Raw genomic sequence first — 17135 nt, forward strand, 5'->3', positions numbered from 1 at the left:
TTACTAGAAAGAAATTTCCTGAACTGGAGGAAAATTTCGTCAGTGTGTTAAAGGCAAGTTTTGAAATTTCATAAAAATATGAAGAGCCTTCGGGAGAAAAAGTTTTGGCTGCTTCACGAGGAAGATTTTGTGCGCTCTCTCTCAGGACATATTTTTGTGATTTTGGGAGGAATGTGTTGAGAGGAGGAAGAGGAGGAGAGGTGTGGCCCTGCTCTTCTATCTTATTGACCCTTCCATCTCAGTGCCTGTATCTCTTCCCTCCCTCTCTCCTACCCTCTCTCCTACCCTCTCTCCTACCCTCCCTCCTACCCTCCCTCCTACCCTCCCTCCTACCCTCCCTCCTACCCTCCCTCTCTCCCTCCCTCTTGCGGGAAAGTCATCACTAAAAGAGGCAAAATACATCTCGTCAAGCTGTAACCACCTTTAATATGCACTTACTTAAGGGCGATGTTAGCAACGCTAATGACCAAACTGTTCCATATAGTGGTGGGGGGGGGGAGGGGGGTGACTCCACTGTTCCACTCTGTGTGAGGGAGAGAGGGAGAGGGAGAGAGGAAGAAGGGATAGGGAGGATGGAAGGAGACAACAAATCAGAGAAAGTGCTAATACGGACGACACTTAGGTGTTTTATGGGTCCATCGTAACACCCAGCAACACCCACCAACACCCAGCAACACCCAGCAACACACTAACACCCAGCAACACCCAGCAACACACACCAACACCCAGCAAAACACTAACACCCAGCAACACCCACCAACACCCAGCAACACACTAACACCCAGCAACACCCAGCAACACACTAACACCCAGCAACACCCAGCAACACACTAACACCCAGCAACACCCAGCAACACACTAACACCCAGCAACACCCAGCAACACACACCAACACCCAGCAAAACACTAACACCCAGCAACACCCACCAACACACTAACACCCAGCAACACCCAGCAACACACTAACACCCAGCAACACCCAGCAACACACTAACACCCAGCAACACCCAGCAACACACTAACACCCAGCAACACCCAGCAACACACTAACACCCAGCAACACCCAGCAACACACTAACACCCAGCAACACCCAGCAACACACTAACACCCAGCAACACACTAACACCCAGCAACACCCAGCAAAACACTAACACCCAGCAACACACACCAACACCCAGCAACACCCACCAACACCCAGCAACACCCAGCAACACCCAGCAACACCCAGCAACACCCAGCAACACCCAGCAACACCCAACAACACCCAGCAACACCCAGCAACACCCAGCAACACCCAGCAACACCCACCAACACCCAGCAACACCCAGCAACACCCAGCAACACACTAACACCCAGCAACACACACCAACACCCAGCAACACCCAGCAACACCCAACAACACCCAGCAACACACAGCAACACCCAACAACACCCAGCAACACCCAGCAACACCCAGCAACACCCACCAACACCCAGCAACACCCAGCAACACCCAGCAACACACAGCAACACCCAACAACACCCAGCAACACACCAACACCCAGCAACACCCAGCAACACCCAGCAACACCCAGCAACACCCAGCAACACCCAGCAACACCCAGCAACACCCAACAACACCCAGCAACACACAGCAACACCCAGCAACACCCAACAACACCCAGCAACACACAGCAACACCCAGCAACACCCAGCAACACACAGCAACACACAGCAACACCCAGCAACACCCAGCAACACACAGCAACACCCAACAACACCCAGCAACACCCAACAACACCCAGCAACACACAGCAACACCCAGCAACACCCAGCAACACCCAGCAACACCCACCAACACCCAGCAACACACAGCAACACCCAACAACACCCAGCAACACCCAGCAACACCCAGCAACACCCAGCAACACCCAGCAACACCCAGCAACACACAGCAACACCCAACAACACCCAGCAACACACAGCAACACCCAACAACACCCAGCAACACCCAGCAACACCCAGCAACACCCACCAACACCCAGCAACACCCAGCAACACCCAGCAACACCCACCAACACCCAGCAACACACAGCAACACCCAGCAACACCCAGCAACACACAGCAACACCCAACAACACCCAGCAACACACCAACACCCAGCAACACCCAGCAACACCCAGCAACACCCAGCAACACCCAGCAACACCCAGCAACACCCACCAACACCCAGCAACACCCAGCAACACACAGCAACACCCAACAACACCCAGCAACACACAGCAACACCCAGCAACACCCAGCAACACACAGCAACACCCACCAACACCCACCAACACCCACCAACACCCAGCAACACCCAGCAACACACAGCAACACCCAACAACACCCAGCAACACACAGCAACACCCAGCAACACCCAGCAACACACAGCAACACCCACCAACACCCACCAACACAGCAACACCCAGCAACACACTAACACCCAGCAACACCCAACAACACCCAGCAACACCCAGCAACACCCAACAACACCCAGCAACACACAGCAACACCCAACAACACCCAGCAACACACTAACACCCAGCAACACCCAGCAACACCCACCAACACCCAGCAACACCCAGCAACACACTAACACCCAGCAACACCCAGCAACACCCAGCAACACACCAACACCCAGCAACACCCAGCAACACCCAGCAACACCCACCAACACACTAACACCCAGCAACACCCACCAACACAGCAACACCCAGCAACACCCAGCAACACCCAGCAACACACTAACACCCAGCAACACCCACCAACACCCACCAACACCCAGCAACACCCAGCAACACACTAACACCCAGCAACACCCAGCAACACCCAGCAACACCCAGCAACACCCAGCAACACCCAGCAACACCCACCAACACCCACCAACACCCAGCAACACCCAGCAACACCCACCAACACCCACCAACACCCACCAACACCCAGCAACACCCAGCAACACACAGGATCACCAGGGGACCCCCTCTACAGAATAGTAAACTTAATGTTACCGCTCCCCTCACAAAGCCCCGCCTCTCTTGTCTTTCACAACACCTCTACAATTACTTTCCCCTCTAACATACAACAAGAAAAAAAACATATCTCAGTTTTTCTTAAAAAGACAGAAAACTGCACTACAACGGTAACCGGTTTCTTCTTCAGAAACCCTCAACAAAAACCGGACATCCGTATCTCCCGGCTAAAAAAAGCCGAACGTTCGAATCTTTTATTTTAGGCTGAAAAAAAACAACAAAAGACAAGCATCTCACTTTTCAACGACGACAAAGAAAGAGGAAACTTTTATATATCTCTCTTTTTTTGTTTTAAAGAAGCTGTTTCAACTCTGTTCTTGTTTGGTCTTGATGGCTGGGTTTGGTCAGTCTTGGTGGCTGGGTTTGGTCAGTCTTGGTGGCTGGGTTTGGTCAGTCTTGGTGGCTGGGTTTGGTCAGGCTTGGTGGCTGGGTTTGGTCAGTCTTGGTGGCTGGGTTTGGTCAGTCTTGGTGGCTGGGTTTGGTCAGTCTTGATGGCTGGGTTTGGTCAGTCTTGGTGGCTGGGTTTGGTCAGTCTTGGTGGCTGGGTTTGGTCAGTCTTGGTGGCTGGGTTTGGTCAGTCTTGGTGGCTGGGTTTGGTCAGTCTTGGTGGCTGGGTTTGGTCAGTCTTGGTGGCTGGGTTTGGTCAGTCTTGGTGGCTGGGTTTGGTCAGTCTTCGTGGCTGGGTTTGGTCAGTCTTGGTGGCTGTCTTCGGTCAGTCTTCGTGGCTGGGTTTGGTCAGTCTTGGTGGCTGGGTTTGGTCAGTCTTGGTGGCTGGGTTTGGTCAGTCTTGGTGGCTGGGTTTGGTCAGTCTTGGTGGCTGGGTTTGGTCAGTCTTGGTGGCTGGGTTTGGTCAGTCTTGGTGGCTGGGTTTGGTCAGTCTTGATGGCTGGGTTTGGTCAGTCTTGGTGGCTGGGTTTGGTCAGTCTTGATGGCTGGGTTTGGTCAGTCTTGGTGGCTGGGTTTGGTCAGTCTTGGTGGCTGGGTTTGGTCAGTCTTGGTGGCTGGGTTTGGTCAGTCTTGGTGGCTGGGTTTGGTCAGTCTTGGTGGCTGGGTTTGGTCAGTCTTGGTGGCTGGGTTTGGTCAGTCTTGGTGGCTGGGTTTGGTCAGTCTTGGTGGCTGGGTTTGGTCAGTCTTGGTGGCTGGGTTTGGTCAGTCTTGGTGGCTGGGTTTGGTCAGTCTTGGTGGCTGGGTTTGGTCAGTCTTGGTGGCTGGGTTTGGTCAGTCTTGGTGGCTGGGTTTGGTCAGTCTTGGTGGCTGGGTTTGGTCAGTCTTGGTGGCTGGGTTTGGTCAGTCTTGGTGGCTGGGCTTGGTCAGTCTTGGTGGCTGGGCTTGGTCAGTCTTGGTGGCTGGGCTTGGTCAGTCTTGGTGGCTGGGTTTGGTCAGTCTTGGTGGCTGGGTTTGGTCAGTCTTGGTGGCTGGGCTTGGTCAGTCTTGGTGGCTGGGCTTGGTCAGTCTTGGTGGCTGGGTTTGGTCATTCTTGGTGGCTGGGTTTGGTCAGTCTTGGTGGCTGGGTTTGGTCAGTCTTGGTGGCTGGGTTTGGTCAGTCTTGGTGGCTGGGTTTGGTCAGTCTTGGTGGCTGGGTTTGGTCAGTCTTGGTGGCTGGGTTTGGTCAGTCTTGGTGGCTGGGTTTGGTCAGTCTTGGTGGCTGGGTTTGGTCAGTCTTGATGGCTGGGTTTGGTCAGTCTTGGTGGCTGGGTTTGGTCAGTCTTGGTGGCTGGGTTTGGTCAGTCTTGGTGGCTGGGTTTGGTCAGTCTTGGTGGCTGGGTTTGGTCAGTCTTGGTGGCTGGGTTTGGTCAGTCTTGGTGGCTGGGTTTGGTCAGTCTTGGTGGCTGGGTTTGGTCAGTCTTGGTGGCTGGGTTTGGTCAGTCTTGATGGCTGGGTTTGGTCAGTCTTGGTGGCTGGGTTTGGTCAGTCTTGGTGGCTGGGTTTGGTCAGTCTTGGTGGCTGGGTTTGGTCAGTCTTGGTGGCTGGGTTTGGTCAGTCTTGGTGGCTGGGTTTGGTCAGTCTTGGTGGCTGGGTTTGGTCAGTCTTGGTGGCTGGGTTTGGTCAGTCTTGGTGGCTGGGTTTGGTCAGTCTTGATGGCTGGGTTTGGTCAGTCTTGGTGGCTGGGTTTGGTCAGTCTTGGTGGCTGGGTTTGGTCAGTCTTGGTGGCTGGGTTTGGTCAGTCTTGGTGGCTGGGTTTGGTCAGTCTTGGTGGCTGGGTTTGGTCAGTCTTGGTTGCTGTGTTTGGTCAGTCTTGGTGACTGGGTTTGGTCAGTCTTGGTGGCTGGGTGTGGTCAGTCTTGGTGGCTGGGTTTGGTCAGGCTTGGTGGCTGGGTTTGGTTAGGCTTGGTGGCTGGGTTTGGTCAGTCTTGGTGGCTGGGTTTGGTCAGTCTTGGTGGCTGGGTTTGGTCAGCCCTGGTGGCTGGGTTTGGTTAGTCTTGGTGGCTGGGTTTGGTCAGTCTTGGTGGCTGGGTTTGGTCAGTCTTGGTGGCTGGGTTTGGTCAGTCTTGGTGGCTGGGTTTGGTCAGTCTTGGTGGCTGGGTTTGGTCAGTCTTGGTGGCTAGGTTTGGTCAATCTTGGTGGCTGGGTTTGGTCAGTCTTGGTGGCTGGGTTTTGGTCAGTCTTGGTGGCTGGGTTTGGTCAGTCTTGGTGGTTGGGTTTGGTCAGTCTTGATGGCTGGGTTTGGTCAGTCTTGGTGGCTGGGTTTGGTCAGTCTTGGTGGCTGGGTTTGGTCAGTCTTGGTGGCTGGGTTTGGTCAGTCTTGGTGGCTGGGTTTGGTCAGTCTTGGTGGCTGGGTTTGGTCAGTCTTGGTGGCTGGGTTTGGTCAGTCTTGGTGGCTGGGTTTGGTCAGTCTTGGTGGCTGGGTTTGGTCAGTCTTGATGGCTGGGTTTGGTCAGTCTTGGTGGCTGGGTTTGGTCAGTCTTGGTGGCTGGGTTTGGTCAGTCTTGGTGGCTGGGTTTGGTCAGTCTTGGTGGCTGGGTTTGGTCAGTCTTGGTGGCTGGGTTTGGTCAGTCTTGGTGGCTGGGTTTGGTCAGTCTTGGTGGCTGGGTTTGGTCAGTCTTGGTGGCTGGGCTTGGTCAGTCTTGGTGGCTGGGCTTGGTCAGTCTTGGTGGCTGGGCTTGGTCAGTCTTGGTGGCTGGGTTTGGTCAGTCTTGGTGGCTGGGTTTGGTCAGTCTTGGTGGCTGGGCTTGGTCAGTCTTGGTGGCTGGGCTTGGTCAGTCTTGGTGGCTGGGTTTGGTCATTCTTGGTGGCTGGGTTTGGTCAGTCTTGGTGGCTGGGTTTGGTCAGTCTTGGTGGCTGGGTTTGGTCAGTCTTGGTGGCTGGGTTTGGTCAGTCTTGGTGGCTGGGTTTGGTCAGTCTTGGTGGCTGGGTTTGGTCAGTCTTGGTGGCTGGGTTTGGTCAGTCTTGGTGGCTGGGTTTGGTCAGTCTTGATGGCTGGGTTTGGTCAGTCTTGGTGGCTGGGTTTGGTCAGTCTTGGTGGCTGGGTTTGGTCAGTCTTGGTGGCTGGGTTTGGTCAGTCTTGGTGGCTGGGTTTGGTCAGTCTTGGTGGCTGGGTTTGGTCAGTCTTGGTGGCTGGGTTTGGTCAGTCTTGGTGGCTGGGTTTGGTCAGTCTTGGTGGCTGGGTTTGGTCAGTCTTGATGGCTGGGTTTGGTCAGTCTTGGTGGCTGGGTTTGGTCAGTCTTGGTGGCTGGGTTTGGTCAGTCTTGGTGGCTGGGTTTGGTCAGTCTTGGTGGCTGGGTTTGGTCAGTCTTGGTGGCTGGGTTTGGTCAGTCTTGGTGGCTGGGTTTGGTCAGTCTTGGTGGCTGGGTTTGGTCAGTCTTGGTGGCTGGGTTTGGTCAGTCTTGATGGCTGGGTTTGGTCAGTCTTGGTGGCTGGGTTTGGTCAGTCTTGGTGGCTGGGTTTGGTCAGTCTTGGTGGCTGGGTTTGGTCAGTCTTGGTGGCTGGGTTTGGTCAGTCTTGGTGGCTGGGTTTGGTCAGTCTTGGTTGCTGTGTTTGGTCAGTCTTGGTGACTGGGTTTGGTCAGTCTTGGTGGCTGGGTGTGGTCAGTCTTGGTGGCTGGGTTTGGTCAGGCTTGGTGGCTGGGTTTGGTTAGGCTTGGTGGCTGGGTTTGGTCAGTCTTGGTGGCTGGGTTTGGTCAGTCTTGGTGGCTGGGTTTGGTCAGCCCTGGTGGCTGGGTTTGGTTAGTCTTGGTGGCTGGGTTTGGTCAGTCTTGGTGGCTGGGTTTGGTCAGTCTTGGTGGCTGGGTTTGGTCAGTCTTGGTGGCTGGGTTTGGTCAGTCTTGGTGGCTGGGTTTGGTCAGTCTTGGTGGCTAGGTTTGGTCAATCTTGGTGGCTGGGTTTGGTCAGTCTTGGTGGCTGGGTTTTGGTCAGTCTTGGTGGCTGGGTTTGGTCAGTCTTGGTGGTTGGGTTTGGTCAGTCTTGATGGCTGGGTTTGGTCAGTCTTGGTGGCTGGGTTTGGTCAGTCTTGGTGGCTGGGTTTGGTCAGTCTTGGTGGCTGGGTTTGGTCAGTCTTGGTGGCTGGGTTTGGTCAGTCTTGGTGGCTGGGTTTGGTCAGTCTTGGTGGCTGGGTTTGGTCAGTCTTGGTGGCTGGGTTTGGTCAGTCTTGGTGGCTGGGTTTGGTCAGTCTTGATGGCTGGGTTTGGTCAGTCTTGGTGGCTGGGTTTGGTCAGTCTTGGTGGCTGGGTTTGGTCAGTCTTGGTGGCTGGGTTTGGTCAGTCTTGGTGGCTGGGTTTGGTCAGTCTTGGTGGCTGGGTTTGGTCAGTCTTGGTGGCTGGGTTTGGTCAGTCTTGGTGGCTGGGTTTGGTCAGTCTTGGTGGCTGGGTTTGGTCAGTCTTGATGGCTGGGTTTGGTCAGTCTTGGTGGCTGGGTTTGGTCAGTCTTGGTGGCTGGGTTTGGTCAGTCTTGGTGGCTGGGTTTGGTCAGTCTTGGTGGCTGGGTTTGGTCAGTCTTGGTGGCTGGGTTTGGTCAGTCTTGGTTGCTGTGTTTGGTCAGTCTTGGTGACTGGGTTTGGTCAGTCTTGGTGGCTGGGTGTGGTCAGTCTTGGTGGCTGGGTTTGGTCAGGCTTGGTGGCTGGGTTTGGTTAGGCTTGGTGGCTGGGTTTGGTCAGTCTTGGTGGCTGGGTTTGGTCAGTCTTGGTGGCTGGGTTTGGTCAGCCCTGGTGGCTGGGTTTGGTTAGTCTTGGTGGCTGGGTTTGGTCAGTCTTGGTGGCTGGGTTTGGTCAGTCTTGGTTGCTGTGTTTGGTCAGTCTTGGTGACTGGGTTTGGTCAGTCTTGGTGGCTGGGTGTGGTCAGTCTTGGTGGCTGGGTTTGGTCAGGCTTGGTGGCTGGGTTTGGTTAGGCTTGGTGGCTGGGTTTGGTCAGTCTTGGTGGCTGGGTTTGGTCAGTCTTGGTGGCTGGGTTTGGTCAGCCCTGGTGGCTGGGTTTGGTTAGTCTTGGTGGCTGGGTTTGGTCAGTCTTGGTGGCTGGGTTTGGTCAGTCTTGGTGGCTGGGTTTGGTCAGTCTTGGTGGCTGGGTTTGGTCAGTCTTGGTGGCTGGGTTTGGTCAGTCTTGGTGGCTAGGTTTGGTCAATCTTGGTGGCTGGGTTTGGTCAGTCTTGGTGGCTGGGTTTTGGTCAGTCTTGGTGGCTGGGTTTGGTCAGTCTTGGTGGCTGGGTTTGGTCAGTCTTGGTGGCTGGGTTTGGTCAGTCTTGGTGGCTGGGTTTGGTCAGTCTTGGTGGCTGGGTTTGGTCAGTCTTGGTGGCTAGGTTTGGTCAGTCTTGGTGGCTGGGTTTGGTCAGTCTTCGTGGCTGGGTTTGGTCAGTCTTGGTGGCTGTCTTCGGTCAGTCTTCGTGGCTGGGTTTGGTCAGTCTTGGTGGCTGTCTTCGGTCAGTCTTCGTGGCTGGGTTTGGTCAGCCCTGGTGGCCAGGCTTAGTCAGTCTTACACCCTCAGCCAACCACAGGCAATAAGTGAGTGAGATATGCCAAGCTTATCACAAAACAAAAGTTTGGGTATGGCTAAGCCTCGACACTGAGGTAATGCACCTTCGGTGAAATGGGAAACGGTATGTCATCTTTAATATTGTCTTGTTTGATGGGTAATGTACACATATGACCTGTCCTCTGTGTGTGTGTGTGTGTGTGTGTGTGTGTGTGTGTGTGTGTGTGTGTGTGTGTGTGTGTGTGTGTGTGTGTGTGTGTATGTGTGTTCAAAGTTGCGTTTTGTACGGGACTCGAGATAGCATTTGTATTATTTTTTGGATGGGTTCAGAGTAGGCCATTTCTATATCGCGTTTTAATATTTTTTTAGCAGTAGGTTTGGTTCAACTTTCTGTATTTATATCAATAATTATTTTTTTTCCGTTCTCCCGTTTTCTGTGTGAGTGAAAGATGTCAAAGGAAGTTGTTGGATAATTGTCGCGTTTATTGTCCAATGGATCTGGATGTGGTCATATGTGGCTTCCATTTTCAACGGCTTGGATTGATACGCAGCCTGGCGCGCACAGCACATGTCATCACAGGATAGTGGATCACAATCCACTATTGCTACCCGCCGGAAACACGGGTCTACGGAAGACCGGTTTGGTAAAGCCTGGAGTTTAGTGTGCTTTGGAGGGCTACCGGAGCACCCTTGGGGCGTGGAGGCTAGCTGGGGTCGCTGGGTGCTTGCTGGGGTCGCTGGGTGCTTGCTGGGGTCGCTGGGTACTTGCTGGGATCGCTGGGTGCTTGCTGGGGTCGCTGGGTACTTGCTGGGGTCGCTGGGTGCTTGCTGGGGTCGCTGGGTGCTTGCTGGGGTCGCTGGGTACTTGCTGGGGTCGCTGGGTGCTTGCTGGGGTCGCTGGGTGCTTGCTGGGGTCGCTGGGTGCTTGCTGGGGTTGCTGGGTGCTTGCTGGGGTTGCTGGGTGCTTGCTGGGGTCGCTCGCTGCTTGCTGGGGTCTCTGTGTGCTTGCTGGGGTCGTATTGACCCCAGGGGTCAAGCACGGACCTAGCCCTCCTCACTTGTATTTCATATGTGGGTCGGGTCATTCATTGACATATATTAAAAATTCTGAGGTTATACATGGGCCTCTGTCAATGAAATATATACACCATGACGTTGTGGTGTATGAGCTGCTGTATGTATGGCTTTTCCCTGAGCATTTGTTGTGTGTGTATTCTGTTACCTGTCCATTGTATATCTTGTATTAGCTACGTGAATTGCTTTTAATTGTGCAAATTGTCAAGATTAATAAATACAAAGACCCTTCAAGTTGGACTTAGCTTGAGTCTGACACATGCTAGACTTATATAAGTTTATAAGTTGGCTGTGGTGGCCTTGTGTGTTGTGTCAAGTGTAGCCGGCCAGCACACGAGACTTGTATACTAGGAAGTATGCTCTCTGCTTCTGTGTGTGTGTGTGTGTGTGTGTGTGTGTGTGTGTGTGTGTGTGTGTGTGTGTGTGTGTGTATGCTCGGGTTAGTGCGTGTTCAGGATTAGAATAGTTGCCGGGTAGTTAGTGGCCTTAACAACCCTCCACAGCTTGGACAGGCCTTAGGCCCAACACTACCGCACTCGACACACACACACACACACACACACACACACACACACACACACACACACACACACACACACACACACACACACACACACACACACACACACACACACACGTAGACTTTGGTCCCAGAGGCTGGACCAAAGAGGCAGGGCTCAACCCCCGCAAGCACAACTAGGTAAGTACTCTCTCTCTCTCTCTCTCTCTCTCTCTCTCTCTCTCTCTCTCTCTCTCTCTCTCTCTCTCTCTCTCTCTCTCTCTCTCTCTCTCTCTCTCTCTCTCTCGTGACCTCGTCTGTCCTACACCGATGCCACAAGCGAGAATGAAGTTAATTCTGGCTTGTATAGTCTATTATATACGTAATGTAGTCGTGTCACACACACACACACACACACACACACACACACACACACACACACACACACACACACACACACACACACACACACACACACACAAACAAATAGTTAAGGGTTTACCAATTAAGAGCGGGAATTGGGAATATAGAAACCAACCCGTTATTTGTATTTGCGCCGAAGCAAGAATGAAGCGAGAATGAAGCGGGAATGAAGCGGGAATAGGAGGTAAGACACTATTACACAAGTTTCAAACAATCAGTGGTGGCTTCCAATCATCTATAGCAGTCTTCCAGGAATGGCAGTTGAAATTGAATGGCTGTCTTGGGCAGTTGAATCCAATTGCTGTCTAAATAAATATTGCAAATTAAATGCAATATTTTTGATTTACTTACAAGACTTGTATCTAAGAAATGATATGTATGCCCGGCCTGGGGGGGTTATCTTGAGGTTATCTTGAGATGATTTCGGGGCTTTAGTGTCCCCGCGGCCCGGTCCTCGACCAGGCCTCCACCCCCAGGAAGCAGCCCGTGACAGCTAACACCCAGTTACCTATTTTACTGCTAGGTAACAGGGGCATAGAGTGAAAGAAACTCTACCCATTGTTTCTCGTCGGCGCCTGGGATCGAACCCAGGACCACAGGATCACAAGTCCAGTGTGCTGTCCGCTCGGCCGACCGGCTCCCAGGTGGTTGCTTTTGAGAATTGCTTGGGTTCTGATTGGTTGGTAGAGACGGGAGTCCACAGGTGGAAGAACAGTGAACTTATATGTGAGTTAACATAACGTTAACTAACGTTAACTCACTGTTAACGTGAGTTAACAGTGAGTTATATGTATAACTCTTGATCAGAATTATACATATATATCTTTTAAACAAATGTTAAGAGTCCTACTTGAATGACAAAGCTGATCCCAGGAATTAGTAACTTTCCATATTAATTAAGAGAAACTGACAAGGTTTAAGACTTGAATGACTTGAGAATGGTCCAGGACGGACCGAAACGTCGTCGTCCCTTCCCCTTCTAGTGTGTGGTCTGGTCAACATACTCACCTAGATGTGTTCCAAGGGTCGAGTCTTATAAGACTATCCTTGCTACCATTAGTAGTTCAGTATAACACGTTCTATCCTTACCATGTTGACATTTAGTATCGTGTACGGGGTGAGAGTCAGCCTCAGCACTGTTCAATATACCTTGAAGGGTTTCCGGGGCTTAGCGTCTCCGCGGCCCGGTCGTCGACCAGGCCTATGTGCAGATATCTTGCTTGATGGATGTCGCTTCTCTCGGCTCTCTCTCTTAATTCTGTCCACTTCCTGTCCGTATCTCCTCCTGCTCTTTACCGCCTTCGAATGGTCCTTCTCTGTTTTATTGGTCAATTCCGGTTGGATCTTGTATGTCGCAATCATGTCAATATTATTAATTTTCCTCTTGTGTGGTGGGGTCGAGTTCCTTCATTCGTCTCTCTCTCTTTCTCTCTTTTCTCTCTTTCTCTCCTTTCTCTCTCTCTCGGTCACAGATAGAGAGAGAGAGAGAGAGAGAGAGAGAGAGAGAGAGAGAGAGAGAGAGAGAGAGAGAGAGAGAGAGAGAGAGAGAGAGAGAGAGAGAGAGAGAGAGAGAGGCTCTCTCTTCCTATCTGTGACCTTTACATATTTCTCATGTGGGTTCTAAAGGTCATAGGATGCTTGAAGTGTTTTTGGATATGCGCGTGCGCGTGTGCGGATGTCTGTGTTCTCACCTATTTGTACTCACCTATATGTGCCTACAGGATCGAGCATTGACTCTTGGATCCCGCCTTTCGAGCATCGGTTGTTTACAGCAATGACCCCGGTCCTATTTCCCTATCATATCTAGTTTTAAAATTATGAATAGTATTTGCTTCCACAACCTGTTCCTTAAGTGCATTCCATTTTTCCACTATCACGCTAAAAGAAAACTTCCTAACATCTCTGTGATTCATCTGAGTTTCCAGCTTCCATCCATGTCCCCTCGTTCTGTTACTATTACGTGTGAACATTTCGTATCTGTCCACTCTGTCAATCCCCCTGAGTATTTTATATGTTTCTATCATGTCCCCCCTCTCCCTTTTTTTCTAGTGTCATATGGCTCAGTTCCTTCATGCGGTCTTCATACCCCATCCCTCGTAACTCTGGGACGAGCCTCGTCGCAAACCTCTGAACCTTCTCCAGTTTCCTTATGTGTTTCTTTAGGTGGGGGCTCCATGATGGCGCGGCATACTCTAAGACTGGCCTTACGTAGGCAGTGTAAAGCGCCCTAAATGCCTTCTTACTTAGGTTTCTGAATGATGTTCTAACTTTTGCCAGTGTAGAGTACGCTGCTGTCGATATCCTATCTATATGTGCCTCAGGAGATAGAATAGGTGTTACGTCCACACCCAGGTCTCTTTCTCGCGTCGTCACAGGTGGGCTGTTCCCCTTCATTGTGTACTGTCCCTTTGGTCTCCTGTCACCTGATCAGATTTCCATAAATTTACATTTACTGGTGATGAACTCCAGTAGCCATTTCTCTGACCATCTCTGCAACCTGTCCAAGTCCTCTTGGAGGATCCTACAATCCTCATCTGTCACAACTCTTCTCATTAATTGCGCATCATTCGTGAACATCGACATATAGTGTGGTAGTGTGGGTGTGACAGTGTGGGTGTGGTAGTGTGGGTGTGCCAGTGTGGGTGTGGCAGTGTGGGTGTGGTAGTGTGGGTGTGGTAGTGTGGGTGTGGCAGTGTGGGTGTGACAGTGTGAGTGTGGTAGTGTGGGTGTGACAGTGTGGGTGTGACAGTGTGAGTGTGACAGTGTGAGTGTGGTAGTGTGGGTGTGACAGTGTGGGTGTGACAGTGTGGGTGTGACAGTGTGGGTGTGACAGTGTGGGTGTGGCAGTGTGGGTGTGACAGTGTGGGTGTGACAGTGTGGGTGTGACAGTGTGGGTGTGACAGTGTGGGTGTGGCAGTGTGGGTGTGGCAGTGTGGGTGTGACAGTGTGAGTGTGACAGTGTGGGTGTGGTAGTGTGGGTGTGGTAGTGTGGGTGTGGAGTACAGGAAGCCTGGTCACAAGTGCCACCTCTAACTATGATCTGTAACACTAACCATCTGACTATTATAAGTAACTATTCTCAGTATTCAAACCCATTATCATATTTTTACTCACTGTCTTTGATGGTGGGAATTATATATGTATAATTACCAATTACGGTGGAGTAACGTAATTAATAAGTCATATTTACCAACTACAATTACTCCCGGTATTAATTGTTCCTCATACGAGAGCTAATTGCTTCCCTTGTTGCTTGATCGTCTTTATTTACATGATTTTGTCTTAATTTAATGACCAATTACCCCTTCCACAAGCTAATACATTTATCAACTTAACAATTGTGTAAGATTGTTACAATCCTGCTACCTCGAGTGTCCAAGACAGGTGTGTGTTCCTGTGGTGAGTGTGTTGACAGACAGGTGTGTGTTCCCCTGGTGAGTGTGTTGACAGACAGGTGTGTGTTCCTGTGGTGTGTTGACAGACAGGTGTGTGTTCCCCTGGTGAGTGTGTTGACAGACAGGTGTGTGTTCCTGTGGTGTGTTGACAGACAGGTGTGTGTTCCCCTGGTGAGTGTGTTGACAGACAGGTGTGTGTTCCCCTGGTGAGTGTGTTGACAGACAGGTGTGTGTTCCCCTGGTGAGTGTGTTGACAGACAGGTGTGTGTTCCCCTGGTGAGTGTTCCTGTGGTGTGTTGACATACAGGTGTGTGTTCCCCTGGTGAGTGTGTTGACAGACAGGTGTGTGTTCCTCTGGTGAGTGTGTTGACAGACAGGTGTGTGTTCCTCTGGTGAGTGTGTTGACAGACAGGTGTGTGTTAATCTGGTGAGTGTGTTGACAGACAGGTGTGTGTTCCTCTGGTGAGTGTGTTGACAGACAGGTGTGTGTTCCCCTGGTGAGTGTGTTGACAGACAGGTGTGTGTTCCCCTGGTGAGTGTGTTGACAGACAGGTGTGTGTTCCCCTGGTGAGTGTGTTGACAGACAGGTGTGTGTTCCTCTGGTGAGTGTGTTGACAGACAGGTGTGTGTTCCCCTGGTGAGTGTGTTGACAGACAGGTGTGTGTTCCCCTGGTGAGTGTGTTGACAGACAGGTGTGTGTTCCCCTGGTGAGTGTGTTGACAGACAGGTGTGTGTTCCTCTGGTGTGTTGACAGACAGATGTTAACAGGCATCAGTCTCGACTGGCGTCGGCACATTGGGTAATTAATAACCATGTTAATCCAGTGTGGTTTGCCTTCCTCTGAAGCCAGTAATTAAATACAAGGGTAGTTACCGCTGCTCTTGAAGCTAGGCAGGTGGGGGTAGTTGGCCAGGTCAAGCACGCATCTGTCAGCCTAACAGGTGTTGTGTTAGAAGGTCGTGTTAGCACCGTGTTAGGCTGGCTTTTATGGCTTTTTAGGCTGGCTTTTATGGTTTTTTGTGGTTAAGGTTAAATTATCTGGCCAGATTTTGGTGAAGATTTAGGTTAGATTATATAATGATTAGGTGTTAAGATCTAGCCTAGCTATAAAGTTACGGGCTATTCATGCCCGTGCCACCTCTTGGGTGGCTTAATCTTTATCAATCAGCTATCAAGGCACAAGTCCACGCCAGGAGCACACTGGAACTGTTTGTTCCATGGCCAACAAGTAACAGCTACACGTGTACTGGAGACCAGAAGGCACATATATTGGTCGACTACTTCCATAACAATTATTACGGGCTCACCATAGCCCGTGCTACATGGACACTTCGTCCTGAGTAGCTAAATCTTTAACAACAACAACATCCCTAACAATGCCATAATTGCTGTTGACTGACACTGTAGTACTCTCACCCCCCCCCCTTACCTGCACCTGTCTCTTATCTCCCTATCGCTTTGGCTCTCTAATTTGATTCTCTCTTATTTCTCCTTTCCTTTATTAAAGTTTCTCATGTACTCTCCTTAGCCTCCTTTACCACAACTTCTCTTGCCTTATAATGGCTTCTTCCCTTCTATTTCTGTTTGGACTTAATAACGGTCCAGGGCGGAAAGTAACGTGGTGGCTTCCCTCTCATATCTCCGTTATTAATAATGTCACATGAAGCCAGACCTCCGAGCCTCGGAGGCCATTGGCAACTGTAATCACCCCGTCTCACCTGGCTCCATTACCCCTAGTTTAGTTATCAGTCTTGCTGATTACATTTTACCTGAGAATTGCAGAGGCATTTGCAACATAAGAATGAAAAGATTTAAAAGAGGTTAGGGGCATATAATAAAGGAATAGATATTTTCTCATTTTAATGGCATGGAGCAAATGGCACGAATATATAGATACAGATATAGATATTTCTGCCCGAAACGCTTTGCGTAATAGTGGCTTTAGGCATTGTATGTACTAGCTCTTATCTATAAAGCCAACAAACTTTGTAAAATCTCTTTATGTATGTACCTTTGCCTAAATAAAAATTATTATTATTATTATTATTATTATTATTATTATTATTATTATTATATGTTTACTAAAGAGGTCAAAAAGATATTATAGGTCAGTTGGTGATTCACAAAAGGGTATGAACTCCAAACTTTTTTTTGTTCGCATTACTGTGAGCGAGTGACATTTATTATGAAGGCTTTCAGATAAGTTGACTTGTTATATGGCGGGAAAAACCAGCTGATCTATGTTTACACTGGCGGTTCCCATTTTCTGTGGACTGGATTGTTAGTTATGGCGGGAAAAACCAGCTGATCTATGTTTACATTGGCGGTTCCCATTTTCTGTGCACTGGTTTGTTAGTTATGGCGTGAAAAACCAGCTGATCTATGTTTACATTGGCGGTTCCCATTTTCTGTGCACTGGCTAAATAGTTATGGCGGGAAAAACCAGCTGATCTATGTTTACATTGGCGGTTTCCATTTTCTGTGCACTGGCTTGTTAGTTATGGCGGGAAAACCCAGCTCATCTATGTTTACATTGGCGGTTCCCATTTTCTGTGGACTGGCTTGTTAGTTATGGCGGGAAAACCCAGCTGATCTATGTTTACATTGGCGGTTCCCATTTTCTGTGCACTGGCTTGTTTGTTATGGCGGGAAAAACCAGCTGATCTATGTTTACATTGGCGGTTTCCATTTTCTGTGCACTGGCTTGTTAGTTATGGCGGGAAAAACCAGCTGATCTATGTTTACATTGGCGGTTTCCATTTTCTGTGCACTGGCTTGTTAGTTATGGCGGGAAAAA

The 17135-nt window shown here is 50.6% G+C and overlaps 1 protein-coding gene across 4 annotated transcripts in view; it reads left to right on the top strand.

Annotated features, from left to right (window-relative positions):
• Nucleotides 1–17135, top strand: part of LOC123762041 (uncharacterized) — a 96217-nt gene that overhangs the window by 29313 nt on the left and 49769 nt on the right. The gene's annotated exons all lie outside the window — the stretch shown is intronic.

This window comes from Procambarus clarkii, chromosome 34 (assembly GCF_040958095.1).
Source record: "Procambarus clarkii isolate CNS0578487 chromosome 34, FALCON_Pclarkii_2.0, whole genome shotgun sequence".
Lineage (NCBI taxonomy): Eukaryota > Metazoa > Arthropoda > Malacostraca > Decapoda > Cambaridae > Procambarus > Procambarus clarkii.